The sequence below is a fragment of the Pinus tabuliformis genome, chromosome 9 (genome assembly GCF_031772625.1).
Source record: "Pinus tabuliformis cultivar Carrire ecotype Pingquan chromosome 9, CPIR1, whole genome shotgun sequence".
In the NCBI taxonomy this organism is placed as follows: domain Eukaryota; kingdom Viridiplantae; phylum Streptophyta; class Pinopsida; order Pinales; family Pinaceae; genus Pinus; species Pinus tabuliformis.
The window spans coordinates 34,121,706-34,135,398 of record NC_142307.1 but is presented as its reverse complement, the minus strand read 5'-3'; the positions used below and the strand labels follow the sequence as shown (position 1 = coordinate 34,135,398).

The following is a 13,693-nucleotide window of genomic DNA, read 5'->3' as shown; positions in this document are numbered from 1 at the left end:
CCTATGCACGAAATGGAAGTGGGGGAGGTTCAGGGCTTGGCAACTCGAGGTTTGGTCATGGCACAGGGCATGGAAGTGTTAATAATTTGGTGGAGAGCTCCTATAAACAAGTAGTAAAGGATATTGTTGAATGAAAATATGGTTGTAATTTACGCCCAATTATCTGGTTTGGGCAAAGACTTGGAATTAATGCAAAATGCATGTGCATAGATGTATTGAGTGTTCAATAGAAGGTTGACAACATCGACATTAAGGTGGAAACAACAACGGTGGGGGTCTTAAAGAAATTCTTCGAAGTTGGGGATTCAACGGCCATCATCGTTGCTAATGCTGAGGTTGTTGTTGTTGCGCGGGTTTTGGAAGAAGAAGAGAATGATGCGAAGGAACTAACCACTTATGTGGACGTTCTTACAGGTGAAGAAGCTGAGCCTGGTAGCAGCTGATTGAATTCGTCTTAATTTACATATATGCAATATTGATGTATAGAATATAGTGGTCTTTTTTTGGAGAATATATAGTTATAATTTTGTCATAAGAACATATGTTAATAATAGTGGTAGCAAGAAGGTCCCTATCCAATATAATTTGATGGAAGTTGCAAAAAGAACAAATCCGAATTTTGTAAGGGACCTGGCCCATTTCTAGTCAATATAATGAAAATACTACAAGTTTCATATATATATATATATAGATGATGTGAAAATATAGATAAAAATAATTGAAATGTAACCCCAAAGAAAACATATTCCTTTATTGATAAATGCTAACTCCATACAAATATTCAATATATGGTAACTCAAAATCATTTCTCCTAAATATTTTTGTGAAAGTTGTCCATAAACCATTACTTAACCTGTCCATAAATATAGATGATCTAAAAATACATATAAAAATAATTGAAATGTAACCCTTCAAAAACATATTCCTATATCGACAAATGGCAACTCAAAACAAAATAACTACAAGAAACAAACAACCGAAGATAAAAATAATTGAAATGTAACCAAAAAAACATATTCAATAAATGGTAACTCGAAAAGATTTCTCCTAACATAATTCTATATTTCAATTATTTTTGTGAAAGCTTTCCATAAACCATTACTTAACCAGCCCATAAATATAGATGATCTAAAATTACATATAAAAATAATTGAAATGTAACTCCAGAAAACATATTCTTATATTGACAAATGGTAACTCAAAACAAACAACTACAACAAACAAACAACAAATCAAAATAATCGAAATATAACCCAAAAAACATATTCAATAAATGGTAACTCAAATCCAGTTCTCCTAACATAATTCTATATTTCAATTATTTTTGTGAAAAATTTCCATAAACCATTACTTAACCCATCCATAAATATAGATGATTTCAAAATACAAATAAAAATAATTGAAATATAAACCTATTTTGACAAATGATGACACAACAAATAATAGCAACACAGATAAAAATAATTGAAATGTAACCCAAAAAAACATATTCAAAAACAAATAACTGCAACAAATAAAAATAATTGAAATGTAACCCAAAAAACATATTCAATAAATGGTAACTCAAATCCAGTTCTCCTAACATAATTCTATATTTCAATTATTTTTGTGAAAATTTTCCATAAACTATTACTTAACATGTCCATAAATGATCTAAAAATACAAATAAAGATAATTAAACTGTAACCCGAAAAACATATTCTTATATTAACAAATGATAACTCAAAACAAATAATTACATCATCAGGTTTAGATGTTAGATAAAAAATAATTGAGATGTAACCCAAAAAGCATATTCAATATATGTAACTCAAAACCAGTTCTCCTAACCAATTACGGCACCAAACAAACCGCAAGCAAAATAATTTTTCCTATTTCAAAAGTACATTGGATAAAAAAATAAAATAAAAGATATCAATGTAAGCTGGCAAGGTATTCCACCATTTTGCATAACTCATCAATAGGAATGGTCATGGCAGTTGCAATTTCGCTCATCCTTTGGCTGTTGAGATCCAGAAAAGACTCAATCAAATCGCCATCCAGCAACTGTTTCACATTTCTTGTGTCACCAGTGTTGAATGACCTCCACTGCTCATGGTTTAAGCCTCCTACTCCTCTTATTACGTTCACAAGATGCATTTGCAGCTTTTGAAGAATTTGATATTGCTCCTCTGGAAGTGATGCAATAAGACCAATCATACCATTAGTTGTTCCAAATATTACTGTAGGAATGGTATTCCCATACAAGGGCAAGGGCTGAGCTAAAGATGCACGCCTGAACTGGTTAACAAGAGCTCCAAGATGGTATTCACCTTCAAGTTTCAATTTTCTTTCCTCTTCAGAATCAATTGCAGCATCGTTCTTTTTCTTCACCACAAAAATGTCGAAATCTTTCTGATCTGTACCAACGTACGTATCATCATCCAGAAATTCTACAACAGTCATGTAGTTTGCACTATAATCGTGAGCCTTCTCTTCTAATATGCCTCCCCTCTCATCAATATTCTTGTATACCAACAAATACATAGATTGTACACAATCACCAACTAAGATAAAATCCCCACGAGTTTTTACACAGAGTGCAAGCACATGCCCGGGATGTCCACATTCAAACTCCAGCTCCCTGGAAACATCATCACGGATCATCCATTTGTACAAGTCAATCTTTTCGTTGATTCCTGCAACTAATTTTCCATTAAAAGCATTGAGATTGTATACAGCTCCCTTTGTCTCCTTCTCTGTAACCAGACGCAGTTGTCTGTTTCCAACCGAAAAGACCAAAATTCGGCCCTTCTTAATAAATATAGTTTCCTGATCAGGATACCGATAAGCTGTCCCAACACAACAATAGACAGTGTTATGATCATCTGTAAATGAGCAACTGAGGATTGAACAACCTTCTTCATACATATCCAGTGGATATGATGAAATATTTTCAAATGTCTTTTCATCTAAGAGACGAATGAAGTGTTTTTGCATTTCATCATAACCATACTTCATGCTGCAGATGGCAAATGTTCCAGACTTGTCTTGATAGCAAATACGATATGGGTGTTCCTCGAGATGAACTGATGAGATGTAAATATTCTGAATATTATCGATTGAACCAAAAGAAAGCATGTCTTCCTTTACAACCACAATGCTGTTAGGGAAAGATTTTGAATGGAAAGAACACATATGATTAACTTCTCCCACACTCACATTACTATACGCCAACCTCAGGTTACTACTGCAAATTGTTGGGTATTTTTGCTGGGAAATACCAAAACCAATTTTCAAACACACACACAGAGACAATGCTCTGTTTTACTTTACTCCAAGATCTTTTTGTGCACAGGAAGACTCAAAAAAAATTTTACTGAGAGACAGAGTATTTCACCACCAATAAAACATTCTATTCATTAAAAACCGATACAAACTTCATCCTCTTTTACTGAGAGGGATTTAACACTGTAAAATCATTTTCATATTCACTGCTGTGAAAAACAACTTACTGCTGTAACAAAAGTTTACATGAGCTTACTGCTGTAAAACAAAATTTACATTCACTGGTGTTAAAAACAACTTACGCTCCACCATTTTCTTTATGCACTGTTGTGCAAAAACCACACATGGTTTTTTTAGCTACTCCTCTATTTTACGATGGCCAACACATAAAAAAAAATTACATCACAAAAAAAATCTCACGCCCCTGTTCTTGTTTTTCTACACACTGCTGTGTGTTTCTCCTTGCAAAAAATACAATGAGCAAGACTCAAGCATATATGTTTTGCTCGCTATATAAAACATAATACGTAAAAAAAACTCTATATTACCGTGGCCTTTCTTTTTTTACATTACATATGGTCAACGCTCGATTTAAAATATAACACATATGAAATTTATGCACATACCTCCCGCATAAAAGAAACATTAAAACTTCACCTACGCATATGACAGTTCATTAATTAAAACGTATGGTCAACCATGCTTTTAATTTACTCCACGCAAAATATGATTTGACCTTGGTTTGTATGCAGCTTCAATCGATCAACGGACGAAAATACAGGAGCAGATCCTACGGTGGAGAACGATATCGGAAGGCCTCACATGAGTGAACGATATCTCCCGATGGGTCAAAGTTGCCTACGTCAGGCGAGAGCCACGTGCCAGCACCAAAACGCATCGGAGCAACGAATACGGAAACTGCTTTTCCGGAAAAGCGGTGCGATATGTTTCTGGGCAGTTTTGTGGTTTTGCAGGCGGTTTTGGTTGATAGCGTACGGCAGCGTTGAAATTAGATTTCAACACTCCCCTTTAATTTCAACAGCTGGGCATTCGGTCATACCGAGACACTTCCTCAAAAATTCAAAGCTCTTCTGATCCAGTGGCTTTGTCAAGATGTCTGCAACCTGTTCCTGGGTCCTGCAATGTTCTAAGATAATTTCTCCATTGTTCACCAATTCTCTGATGTAGTGGAACCTTGTATCAATGTGTTTCGTTCTCTTATGAAACACTGAATTCTTTGACAATGCAATAGCTGAGCTATTGTCACAAAATATCACTGTCGCTTTTGCCTGCTCTTGGCCTAAGCTTCTCAACATTCTTCTCATCCACACTGCCTGACAAGCTGCTGCTGTCGCTGCCACATATTCAGCCTCTGCTGTAGACAATGCTACAATGGACTGCTTCTTAGAAGCCCATGAAATGGCTCCTGAACCCATATTAAAAACATAACCGGAAGTGCTCTTCCGATCATCTACACTTCCAGCCCAATCGCTGTCAGTGTATCCAACCAAATCTGAATGTTCTGAGGCATGATATAAAATTCCAAACATTTTAGTGCCTTTGACATACCTCAAAATTCTCTTTGCTGCCTGCCAATGTGCCTCCTTTGGCCTCTCCATAAATCTGGAAATCAAACTAACAGCATACATTAAATCAGGCCTAGTTGCTGTTAAATACATAAGGCTGCCCACAATGCTTTTGTAGAGGCTAGGATCAAAATCCTTGCTGCTGTCCTCTCTGCTGAGCTTTAATCCCATCACTGTGGGAGTGATTGCTGCCTTGCATTCTTCCATCTTAAATCTGCCCAAAACTTGATCTACATATCTTGCTTGAGATATAAAAATTCCTTTTTCATTTTGATCTACTTCTATGCCTAAGAAGTATCTCAACAAACCCATGTCAGTCATTTCAAATTCATCCTTCATGACTGATTTAAAATTCTCAATAAGATAAATATCATTTCCAGTGAAAATAACATCATCTACATACAAGACAACAATTAAAATTTTACCATCATTTTCCTTGATGTAGACTGTGGGTTCTCCTTCACATTTGTCAAATTCATTATCCAATAGATATGAATCTATCCTGCTGTACCATGCTCTTGGCGCTTGCTTCAGCCCATAAAGAGCCTTCTTCAATTTGCACACTTTGTGCTCTTCACCTTTCTTCTCATATCCGAGAGGCTGTTCCACATAGACTTCTTCCATTAACACTCCATTTAGGAATGCTGACTTCACGTCCATTTGGTAGACTTTCCATTTGTTTTGTGCTGCTATGGACAGCACTGCTCTCACGGTTTCCATTCTTGCAACCGGTGCGAAAGTCTCCTCATAATCTCTCCCATACTGCTGCTTGTACCCTTTGACAACCAGCCTTGCCTTGTGCCTTTCAATCTTGCCTTCAGCATTGCTTTTGGTCTTGTAGACCCATTTCACACCAATGACTTCTTTGCCTTTTGGTAACTCTACCAAATCCCATGTTTTGTTTCTCTCTATAACATTCATCTCCTCATCCATAGCTTCTATCCATTTCCTATCTTTAATTGCATCTTCGAAATGAATAGGATCATCAACATGAAAATACAAGGCAAATAATGAATTCATTCCTTCATCATAACTGTCACTTAGATTTCTAAACTTCTTACCTCGTTCACTTGGTGTGCAAGTGCTTGAAGATGCACTTGAATTTCCTCCTTGTGGTGTGCTTGGAGAAGCACTCTCATTTATCCTCAATGGTGTCCCTTGCTGTCCTTGTGTTGGCGCTGCTGTTTGGGGATTCATTTCAGCGACTTCCTCTTCATCTTCATCATGAGACAAACAGTTTTTGACATTCACTGTTTTCTCTATGCTTCCATCCCAAGCTTCCTCCTCAATGAATTGAACATCCCTGCTGACAAAGAACTTCTTGGTAGATGGAATGTACAGCCTGTAGGCTTTGGATTCATCACTGTATCCAATGAAGATGCATTTCTCCCCTTTGCTGTCCAACTTCCTCCTTAGCTGATCTGGTATGTGTGCATAGGCCACACACCCAAAAACTCTCATGTGGGTGACTCCTTGCTTTCTCCCACTCCATGCCTCTTCTGGCACTTTGTTCATGACTGCTTTTGTAGGACATCTGTTCAATATATAAACTGCACAATGTACAGCTTCAGCCCAATACTCATTTGGCAAATGCTTTGCCTTCAGCATGCTCCTCGCCATATCCATGATGGTCCTGTTCTTCCTTTCAGCAACTCCATTTTGCTGTGGGGTGTACCGAGTTGTGAACTGTTTATGTATTCCATTTTCTCTACAAAACTTTAGGAATTCATTTGAGATATACTCACCTCCTCTATCAGTTCTCAATACTTTTATGTGCAGCCCACTTTGGTTTTCAACAAATGCCTTGAAATTTTGGAATTTCTCAAACACTTCACTTTTGTTTTTAAGGAAATATATCCAAGTCTTTCTTGTACAGTCATCAATGAATGTTAAAAAATATAGGCTGCCAGCTAATGATGGAGCTTGCATTGGTCCACACAAATCTGAGTGGATAATCTCTAAGGGTGTCTTTGCCCTTATACTTTTCCCTGATGGAAAACTCTCTCTATGTTGTTTGCCCAATATACAGCCTTCACAAAGGCTGTCTGGCTTCTCTATCAATGGTAATCCCTTTACCATTCCTTTTCTGCTCAATAAGTTTAGACCTCCAAAATTTAGATGCCCAAATCTCAAGTGCCATAACCAGTTCTCATCCTTTGGCACGCTTTGGAAGGCCTCTTGGGTAATTGCTGCAATTTCTCCTTTGTTTTTCAAATCTGCCCGGATCCTGAGAGGGAACATCCTGTTCCTTGTCATCTTCACTTCATCAATGCATCTTTTGCTGGGTGGTATGTCCATGATGGTGCACACATCATTTACAAAATAAACATTGTAACCCTTTTGGATAAGCTGTCCAACACTCAATAGGTTACATCTTATTCCGGGGACATAGTAGACATCTGCTATGGTTTTCCTCTCTCCTTGCTTTGTAAATATTTTTACCTCCCCTTTTCCCATAACAGAGACTTTGCTATCAGTTCCTAGTGTGACCTCTGATTTCATATTCTGATCTAAGGGAGAAAAGAAGGCTATGTTTCCTGTCATATGGTTGCTGCAACCTGAGTCTAAAAACCAAATTTCCTCACTGTTTGTTTCAGCCATGTTACAGGCTAACAACACATTACTTTGACTGCTGTTTTCTCTAGTAACATTTGCATTTTGTCTAGTGTTCATATCATGCTGTTTCTTTCTACAATCACTTCCATAATGTCCATACTTTTTGCAATAATAGCATTGAACATTAGATTTATCATACCTTTGTCCTTGAGCATGATATTGTCCTCCTTGTTGGCTGTTGCCTTGGCCTTGGTTCTGATTTGGATTGCTGCCTCTTCCTTGTGCATTTGATGAGCTGTTCCTTCCTCCTCTGTTCTGGCTTCTGCCTCTTCCTCTCTTGTTTCCTCTACCTTGACCTCTTCCTCTTCCAAAGGACATCTGGGTCTTGAAGGCTTGCTCTAGAGATGAGTTTTCATTCCTACTCAACCTATGCTCATGTGTTATCAGTGATGCATGTAGCTCATCAACTGAAAATCTTGAGAGATCCTTTGTCTCTTCAATGGTGGTGACAATGGCATCAAACTTTGAGGGTAAGACCCACAATATTTTCTCCACAATCCTTCTGTCTTCAATGGTTTCTCCATGAGTTCTCATTTGTGTGATTACACCAATCACATGAGTGAAGAATGAGTCAATGTTATCTGACTCCTTCATGTTCAGATTCTCAAAATCCTTCCTCAGCAATTGAAGTTTTGCTGTCTTCACTCTCTCCATGCCTTGATAGGCTGTCTTGAGGGTTTTCCATGCTTCATTGGTTGTCTTAGCTGCTGCTAACCTTGGAAACATACTCTGGTCTACTGCTAGATACAACAACACTCGGGCTTTTGAATCCTTCTTCCTATTGTTCTTAAGCAGATCCTTCTCTCCCTGAGATAATGCATTGAACTCAGTTTCATCTGCTGGTTCTTCAAAGCCATCTTCAACTATTTCCCATAAGTCTTGGGAGGCAAGCAGGGCTGTCATAGTTATTGACCAATAATCATAGTTCTTCCCATTAAACTGTGGGAGCTGGGTGTTAAACAAACCCATACCAGTGCTTGTGCTGGCCATTCCTTGTATTCTGATCTATGCCACTAAATCCTTGACTGTGTGTTTAAACAGCTGACTGTTTCTTCAGCAACACAAAAAAAACTTTGTGAAATACCTGAGTATTCTCTTGACTGAGCCTTCACTTTGCTTGAGAAGTTTTACTGCTGCAACAGGTCCTTCTTTCAGCTTCTTTGTCACCTTCAAAGAGCCTAAGCCTGCTCTGATACCACTGTTGGGTATTTTTGCTGGGGAAATACCAAAACCAATTTTCAAACACACACACAGAGACAATGCTCTGTTTTACTTTACTCCAGGATCTTTTTGTGCACAGGAAGACTCAAAAAAACATTTACTGAGAGACAGAGTATTTCACCACCAATAAAACATTCTATTCATTAAAAACCGATACAAACTTCATCCTCTTTTACTGAGAGGGATTTACCACTGTAAAATCATTTTCATATTCACTGCTGTGAAAAACAACTTACTGCTGTAACAAAAGTTTACATGAGCTTACTGCTGTAAAACAAAATTTACATTCACTGGTGTTAAAAACAACTTACGCTCCACCATTTTCTTTATGCACTGCTGTGCAAAACCACACATGGTTTTTTTAGCTACTCCTCTATTTTACGATGGCCAACACATAAAAAAAAATTACATCACAAAAAAAAACTCACGCCCCTGTTCTTGTTTTTCTACACACTGCTGTGTGTTTCCCCTTGCAAAAAATACAATGAGCAAGACTCAAGCATATATGTTTTGCTCGCTATATAAAACATAATACGTAAAAAAAACTCTATATTACCGTGGCCTTTCTTTTTTAACATTACATATGGTCAACGCTCGATTTAAAATATAACACATATGAAATTTATGCACATACCTCCTGCATAAAAGAAACATTAAAACTTCACCTACGCATATGACAGTTCATTAATTAAAACGTATGGTCAACCATGCTTTTAATTTACTCCACGCAAAATATGATTTGACCTTGGTTTGTATGCAGCTTCAATCGATCAACGGACGAAAATACGGGAGCAGATCCTACGGTGGAGAACGATATCGGAAGGCCTCACATGAGTGAACGATATCTCCCGATGGGTCAAAGTTGCCTACGTCAGGCGAGAGCCACGTGCCAGCACCAAAACGCATCGGAGCAACGAATACGGAAACTGCTTTTCCGGAAAAGCGGTGCGATATGTTTCTGGGCAGTTTTGTGGTTTTGCAGACGGTTTTGGTTGATAGCGTACGGCAGCGTTGAAATTAGATTTCAACACAAATAACTGTGGCCCTGTCACCTAACGCTAATACATGCGTTGCATTCTCATGACGAAAAGTCCTCAGATTTATTCCTTTGGTACCCAAGGAAATCTTTTTCGTTTCCCCGTCAGAAAGCTCCCCACTGCTCACATTCAATGTTAGGTTATATAAGTGCCCATCCCCAAGCCCACACAGCAAGTATGAAATCCCTTCAAATTTACAAAATAAAACAGACCGGGTAACAACATTCTCGGCAAATTGGAGACTTTGAATGAGTTTCAGATCAGGAAGAGAATAAATTCTGATACTTTGGTCTTTCCATAGTCCAACAGCTGCCAATTCACTCCGTTTACTATCCTGACCAATAGGAGTTATGTCCATGCAAGATACATCATACTCAATCTTTTTATGTCCCTTCAGTGTTAGGGATCCCTCTCCAATTTCCAAGTAGACAATATTACACCCTCGAGTGGCCAACAAAACCTGGGTAGCACTACCTGTGGCTACTGTTATAGACAATCCTGTGGCGGTGGGGGCTCTCCATTCAGACAATAGCTGTCCAGAAGACGCACTCATTAATCTCACAGAACTTGCTGTTACCTGAACAAGCTGGTCATGAATAGCATCTTGATAGAATAAGGAAGGAGCATGAAGGACAAATCCTTGTATTTCATGTGTTTCTTCTAGCTCATCATTTGAGTTAATGGCAAGTACACGAGTCTCACCAAGAAAGCTCAGCACCAAATAAGTGTCGAAATCGTCACGAGTCGAAGAAGCTCGTAATGGCCACATTCCCTTTACATCTGCAAACTCTGCAGCTGCATGCTCGTTGATTCGTATGCCACTCCTGAGAATGCGAAGGCAGCCATGGTTGAATCCTCCAGAACAAGTCACGACGTGTTCTTGTCCACCATGATCAACAACACAAAAGTCCACGATTGGACCAAGGTTAACATATGTTTCCACAACTGAAAATCCCACTGATCCATATATAGAATCCGGGGGAAGATGCAGTTTGACAAGTTGTGAATCTCCTTCATCAGACCCAATGTACACAAATCCATTCTCTAAATAACAGATTGTTGAAGCAACAGATGTGTCACCTAGCAGATCTATATTGAGACCACTAACCGTTCCCTTTTCATGAATGAGAGAAAGCAAGTGAAGGTGACCCATGTGGTCACCGAGCAGATATTGAGAATCATGGACTTTGGCATAAGCCTGAATGATAGTCATTGAGTTGGGTGTGGGAACAGCTTTGAATACTACAAAGGGAGAGGGACTGAAATAAGCAATGGTCTTCTCACCAATAATAATAACACCTCCAAAAGGCATGGGAATAGGTATTAACATACGGGCACCATGGTCTAAATTGGGCACAGACCAGGGCATCTCCTTAAAATCCCTGCCTTTTACATCTACCTCGTATGTTCTTACTTGCAGTTCATCTCCATACTGTTGAACTTGTTGGTATAGCACAGCAATTGTGGGCTTTGAACAACCATACAAGAACTTGATATCCACAACTTCAACAGTTCTGTCCAACGTGATATCGAAAGCGTGTGTAACTCCTGCAACACCATCATATGCTAAAATTGTAAATACGCCATGATAGAGGTGGAGTCCAATGACTCGACAATCCGGATCAACCATACCAATCTCATATCCATTCTTGACAGGGATCGCGACAAAATCCCAGACATTTGCGACAAAATCCCAGACATCTGCGACAGCCCTGGTAATAAGCTCACGGCCCCCGTTATTATTCCACTGAACAACACTCAACTTGTATTCTTCTGTGGAAATAACAAGAGAATCCTGCTGCTCCCCAGCAGGTCGGAACAGTTCAAGCACTGCGATTCGGCCATAGATTGGTACTTGTAGAACTTTTTGTAAACCCTGAGAGGAGAGAGAATGGATCTCAATCCAGGTGCTTTTTGCAATGATGAGATTAATGTCGCGAGGACCAGTAAAGTTGCCCACGCAACAATGAGTCACAGCAGTGGGCTTATGGACACTTACAATGTAGTTCCACATATTCATCTTCTACCCCTTGAAAAGAGCTAGCCTCGGGTTAACGGCAACAAGTGCTTCTGCTCTCCTAATTCGGCAGCAACAAACGACTGAACCTCAAGAAAATTTTCCTGAGGCAGCAACAAACTAGTGAACTCTGAGAAAGAAAATTCTCCTTCCGCCGCAACAAACCAGTGAACCTCAAGAAAGGAAGTTTTCTTCCACCACAATAAACCAGTGAACTCCAAGAACCACAAACCCTTTAGATATATATATATATATATATACAATCTTCTCATAAGGAAATGCCCACATTTGAGTAGTCCCACCGACATTCAATTAATTGGGTGTTATGCCCTATAATAGTAAGGATATGTATTTCTTGGAGTCTAGTATCCCCGCCTAAATTATCTGGGAAGGTTGATAGTTTTTATTTAAATTATTTAAAAAAAATCAAATATTAAAAAATATTTTAAATAAATAGATAATTTTATTTTTTTTAAATATTAATTAAATATATATATATATATATATATATTTCATTAATTTTTTAAAAATATATTTTTTATTTTAAATATAAAAATTGACTTGAAATTTTTAAATAATTTAAAATTTTTAAATTTTCTAAAATAAAATTATAGGTAGGTTCAGGTGGTCCACTTTAACTATTTTTGCCCTAAATGAATTTAAATATAAAAGTTGGTTAATCAGTGGACAAATTCAACTACATTTTACGTAAGATTCTCTTTCAAATAGGTCTTATGGTTATAGTTTCTCATTTTTTATGATTACTTTTGACTTTGGAGCTTTTCCTTTGGGTTTTGGTTCATTAAGGATTGACTTTGTCTACTTAGTAAGTCACTACATAGGATAATTTTAAATCTAGATGTGTATTAGAATGTGGATTGAGTGATAATATCCTTTTTATAAATGAGTAATACATTTTTAAGTTGAATTTTGCTAATTAAAATTGTCTCTGTTAAAAAAAAAAGAAACATTCATTTTAAAATCTGATTTTATTCACTTGTTAAGTCACTCCATAAGGTAATCAATACAATCATATAAATTAAATGGTCAGTAAATGCTGAGAGATATCAAATCATAAAATAATTAATATATACATTTCAAAAAATATGTAACAATATTATTAACCATGGAGATTCACCTCCTCTTTATGAGAGAAATTCGTAACTTGTAAATGGTCTTTGCTACAATACCATGCGCTAATACTATGGGTTGTCAATACCACATGCCCAATATATACATATGACTAAATTTGAGAGAAATCTTATCTTTTTATTAGTGATTATTACTAAAAATATTCTAACATATTTCATGGATATTAATTTATACCATCCACCTAATAACTACTTGATAATTAAATTAAATTTGTTAAAAATTGATAAGTTTGTTAATCAAAACATTTTCTCCATTAAAAAAAGGCTTTCGTCTTAAAAGTGGAGTAAGTTCATTAATCAAAACATTTCCTCTATTAAAAAAACATTTCACCTTAAAGGTTGACTTTGTCCACTTATTAAATCACTCCAAAAGATAATTATAGATTTAGGTACATATTAGAATGTGAATTGAGGGATAATCTCCTATCCCATAAACATATTTCCAAGTTGAAGTATGTTAACTAAAACTTTGCTCTCATTAAAAAAAAATAGTTCACCTTAAAGGTTGAGTTTGTCCACTTATTAAGTCACTCCATAAGATAATTATAAATTTAGGTGCATATTAGAATATGAATTGAGTTATAGTCTCCTCTCCCATTAACGAGTAATATATTTCTAAGTTGAATTTTGTTAATTAAAACTTCACCTCTACTAAAAAAACACGTATCTTAAAGGTTGATTTTGTCCACCTTTTAAGTCACTCCATAAGATAATTATAAATTTGGGTGCATATTAGAATGTGGATTAAGTGATAATCTCCTCTCTCATCCATGAGTAATATATTTATTAAATTGAAGC

The 13,693-nt window shown here is 37.0% G+C and overlaps 1 pseudogene; it reads right to left on the bottom strand.

Moving 5' to 3' along the window:
• Positions 1–1,914: 1,914 nt before the first annotated feature.
• On the bottom strand, positions 1,915–11,747 carry LOC149146986 (DNA damage-binding protein 1 pseudogene; annotated as a pseudogene).
• Positions 11,748–13,693: the final 1,946 nt, after the last annotated feature.